Here is a 5,121-nt window from a genome sequence, read left to right on the forward strand (position 1 = left end):
TAACTTTTTAGTTATGAGTGATTAGATTGTTAACATTTCCCCTGTTAATGAATAAACCATTGGAATAAGAGATCCCTTACTTGAGCAATAGGTAAGGGTTAAAGACATGAATACGATCTTGAAGTAAATGATTGCCATACATATACATCACCCTCGTCACCACCGCCGCCATCATACGCCACCCTCGCCGCCATCATACATCAACCTCCCAACCACAGCCGCCATCATACATTACCCTCGCCACCACCGCCGCCATCATACATCGCCCTCGCCACCACCGCCGCCATCATACACCACCATCGCCACCACCGTGCCATCATACGTCACGGTGGTGGCGAGGGTGGCATATGATGGCGGCGGAGGTGACGGTGGTGACGAGGGTGATGTATGATGGCGGTGGTGGTGGCGAGGGTAGCGTATGATGGCGGTGGTAGTGGTGAGAGTGATATATGATGGCGGTGATGGTGGCGAATGTTGCATGTGATGGTGGCGGTGGTGGCGAGGGTGGTGTATGATGGAGGCGATGGTGACGAGGGTGATGTATGATGGCGGCGGTGGTGGCGAGGGAACCGTATGACGGCGGCGGTGGTGGCGAGAGCGATGTATGATGGCGGCGGTGGTGACGAGGGTGATGTATAATGGCGGCGGTGGTGGCAGGTGTGATGTATGATGGCGGCAGTGGTGGCGAGGGTTGCGTATGATGGCGTCGGTGGTGGCGAGGGCGATGTATGATGGCGGCGGTGGTGACGAGGGTGATGTATGATGGCGGCGGTGGTGACGAGGGTGAATATGATGGCGGTGGTGGTGGCGAGGGTGATGTATGATGGCGGCGTAGGTGGCGAGGATTGCGTATGATGGCGGCGGTAGTGGAGAGGGTGGCGTATGATGGCGGCGGTGGTGGCGAGGGTGATATATGATGGCGGTGGTGTTGGCGAGGGATGCGTATGATGGCGGCGGTAGTGGAGAGGGTGGCGTATGATGGCGGCGGTGGTGGCGAGGGCGATGTATGATGGCGGCGGTGGTGACGAGAGTTGATTACGATGGCGGCGTAGGTGTCGAGGGTTGCGTATGGAGAGTAAATTGTCGTTCCCTGCGAGGAAGAGGCGTAAATCGTTGTTCTCTGCGAGTGCGGAGAGTAAATTGTCGTTCCCAACGAGTGCGGAGAGTAAATTGTCGTTCTCTGCGAGTGCGGAGAGTAAATTGTTGTTCTCTGCGTGTGCGGAGAGTAAATTGTCGTTCTTTGCGAGTGCGGAGAGTAAATTGTCGTTTTCTGTGAGTGCGGAGAGTAAATTGTCGTTCTTTGCGTGTGCGGTGAGTAAATTGTCGTTCCCTGCAACTGCGATGTGTTAATTGTCGTTCCCTGCAATTGAGAGGAGTAAATCTTCGTTCACTGCGATGAAGAGGCGTATATCGTCGTTCCCTACGTGTGTGGAGAGTAAATTGTCGTTCTCTGCGAGTGCGGAAAGTAAATTGTCGTTTTCTGCGAGTGCGGAGAGTAAATTGTCATTCTCTGCGTGTGCGGAGAGTAAATTGTCGTTTTCTGCGAGTGCGGAGAGTAAATTGTTGTTCTCTTCGTGTGCGGAGAGTAAATTGTCGTTCCATGCAAGTGAAGACAGTAAATTGTCGATTTCGGCGAGTGCGGAGAGTAAATTGTCGTTCTTTGCGTGTGCGGAGAGTAAATTGTCGTTCCTGCGTGTGCGGAGAGTAAATTGTCGTTCTCTGCTTGTGCGGAGAGTAAATCGTCGTTCCCTGCAAGTGCGGTGAGTAAATCGTCGTTGCCTGCGATTGCGGAGAGTAAATTTTCGTTCCCTGCGAGGGAGAGGCGTAAATCGTCGTTCCGTGCGAGTGCGGAAAGTAAATTGTCGTTTTTTGCGAGTGCGGAGAGTAAATTGTCGTTTTCTGCGAGTGCGGAGAGTAAATTGTCGTTCACTGCGTGTGCGGAGAGTAGATTGTCGTTCTCTGCGTGTGCGGTGAGTAAATTGTCGTTTTCTGCGAGTGCGGAGAGTAAATTGTCGTTCTTTGTTTGTGCGGAGAGTAAATTGTCGTTCCTGCGTGTGCGGAGAGTAAATCGTCGTTCACTGCAAGTGCGGTTAGTAAATCGTCGTTGCCTCCGATTGCGGAGAGTAAATTGTCGTTCTCTGCGAGGGAGAGGCGTAAATCGTCGTTCCCTGCAAGTGCGGTGAGTAAATTGTCGTTTCCTGCGATTAAGAGGATTAAATCTTCGTTCCCTGCGAGCAAGAGGCGTATATCGTCGTTCCCTACGTGTGTGGAGAGTAAATTGTCTTTCACTGTGTGTGCGGAGCGTAAATTGTCGTTCCCTTCGAGTGCGAGCAGTAAATCGTCGTTCCCTGCGAGTGAGGAGAGTAAATCGTCGTTTTCTGCGAGTCCGGAGAGTAAATTGTCGTTCTCTGCGTGTGCGGAGAGTAAATTGTCGATCTCTGCGAGTGCGGAGAGTAAATTGTCGTTTTCTGCGAGTGCGGAGAGTAAATTGTCGTTCTTTGCGTGTGCGGAGAGTAAATTGTCGTTTTCTGCGAGTGCGGAGAGTAAATTGTCGTTCTTTGCGTGTGCGGCGAGTAAATTGTCGTTCCTGCGTGTGCGGAGAGTAAATCGTCGTTCACTGCAAGTGCGGTGAGTAAATCGTCGTTGCCTGCGATTGCGGAGAGTAAATCGTCGTTCCCTGCGGGGAAGAGGCGTAAATCGTCGTTCTCTGCGAGTGCGGAGAGTAAATTGTCGTTTTCTGCGAGTGCGGAGAGTAAACTGTCGTTCCCTGCAAATCCGGTGAGTAAATTGTCGTTTCCTTCTATTGAGAGGATTAAATCTTCGTTCCCTGCGAGGGAGAGGCGTAAATCGTCTTTCCCTACGTGTGTGGAGAGTAAATCGTCGTTTCCTGCGAGTGCGGGGAGTAAATCATCGTTCCCTGCGTTTGAGAGGCGTAAATCGTCGTTCCCTGCGAGTGCGGAGAGTAAATTGTCGTTCCCAACGAGTGCGGAGAGTAAATTGTCGTTCTCTGCGAGTGCGGAGAGTAAATTGTCGTTTTCTGCGAGTGCGGAGAGTAAATTGTCGTTCCTTGCGTGAACGGTGAGTAAATTGTCGTTCCCTGCAACTGCGGTGTGTTAATTGTCGTTCCCTGCAATTGAGAGGAGTAAATCTTCGTTCCCTGTGATGAAGAGGCGTATATGGTCGTTCCCTACGTGTGTGGAGAGTAAATTGTCGTTCTCTGCGAGTGCGGAGAGTAAATTGTCATTCTCTGCGTGTGCGGAGAGAAAATTGTCGTTCCCTGCGTGCGCGGAGAGTAAATTGTCGTTTTCTGCGAGTGCGGAGAGTAAATTGTCGTTCTCTGCGTGTGCGGAGAGTAAATTGTCGTTCCATGCAAGTGCAGACAGTAAATTGTCGATTTCGGCGAGTGCGGAGAGTAAATTGTCGTTCTTTGCGTGTGCGGAGAGTAAATTGTCGTTCCTGCGTGTGCGGAGAGTAAATTGTCGTTCTCTGCTTGTGCGGAGAGTAAATCGTCGTTCCCTGCAAGTGCGGTGAGTAAATCGTCGTTGCCTGCGATTGCGGAGAGTAAATTTTCGTTCCCTGCGAGGGAGAGGCGTAAATCGTCGTTCCCTGCGAGTGCAGAAAGTAAATTGTAGTTTACTGCGAGTGCGGAGAGTAAATTGTCGTTTCCTGAGATTGAGAGGATTAAATCTTCGTTCCCTGCGAGGGAGAGGCGTATATCGTCGTTCCCTACGTGTGTGGAAAGTAAACTGTCGTTCACTGCGTGTGCAAACAGTAAATCGTCGTTCCCTGCGATTCAGGAGAGTAAATCGTCGTTTCCTGCGAGTGCGGGGAGTAAATCCACGTTCCCTGCGTTTGAGAGGCGTAAATCCTCGTACCCTGCGAGTGCGGAGAGTAAATTGTCGTTCCCAACGAGTGCGGAGAGTAAATTGTCGTTTTCTGCGTGTGCGGAGAGTAAATTGTCGTTCTCTGCGAGTGCGGACAGTAAATTGTCGTTCGCTGCAAGTGCGGAGCGTAAATTGTCGTTCCCTTCGAGTGCGAGCAGTAAATCGTCGTTCCCTGCGAGTGAGGAGAGTAAATCATCGTTTTCTGCGAGTGCGGCGAGTAAATCGTCATTCCCTGCGAGTGCGGAGAGTAAATTGTCGTTCCCTACGAGTGCGGAGAGTAAATTGTCGTTCTCTGCGAGTGCAGAGAGTAAATTGTCGTTCTCTGCGTGTGCGGAGAGTAAATTGTCGTTTTCTGCGAGTGCAGAGAGTAAATTGTCGTTCACTGCGTGTGCGGAGAGTAAATTGTCGTTCTCTGCGTGTGCGGTGAGTAAATTGTCGTTTTCTGCGAGTGCGCAGAGTAAATTGTCGTTCTTTGCGTGTGCGGAGAGTAAATTGTCGTTCCTGCGTGTGCGGTGAGTAAATCGTCGTTCCCTGCAACTGCGGTGAGTAAATCGTCGTTGCCTGCGATTGCGGAGATTAAATTGTCGTTCCCTGCGAGGGAGAGGCGTAAATCGTCGTTCCCTGCGAGTGCAGAAAGTAAATTGTAGTTTACTGCGAGTGCGGAGAGTAAATTGTCGTTTCCTGAGATTGAGAGGATTAAATCTTCGTTCCCTGCGAGGGAGAGGCGTATATCGTCGTTCCCTACGTGTGTGGAAAGTAAACCGTCGTTCACTGCGTGTGCAAACAGTAAATCGTCGTTCCCTGCGATTCAGGAGAGTAAATCGTCGTTTCCTGCGAGTGCGGGGAGTAAATCCACGTTCCCTGCGTTTGAGAGGCGTAAATCCTCGTACCCTGCGAGTGCGGAGAGTAAATTGTCGTTCCCAACGAGTGCGGAGAGTAAATTGTCGTTTTCTGCGTGTGCGGAGAGTAAATTGTCGTTCTCTGCTAGTGCGGACAGTAAATTGTCGTTCGCTGCAAGTGCGGAGCGTAAATTGTCGTTCCCTTCGAGTGCGAGCAGTAAATCGTCGTTCCCTGCGAGTGAGGAGAGTAAATCATCGTTTTCTGCGAGTGCGGCGAGTAAATCGTCGTTCCCTGCGAGTGCGGAGAGTAAATTGTCGTTCCCTACGAGTGCGGAGAGTAAATTGTCGTTCTCTGCGAGTGCAGAGAGTAAATTGTCGTTTTCTGCGAGTGCGGAGAA

This window comes from Octopus bimaculoides, chromosome 25 (assembly GCF_046866305.1).
Source record: "Octopus bimaculoides isolate indiv1 chromosome 25, ASM4686630v1, whole genome shotgun sequence".
NCBI classification, from domain to species: Eukaryota; Metazoa; Mollusca; class Cephalopoda; order Octopoda; family Octopodidae; genus Octopus; species Octopus bimaculoides.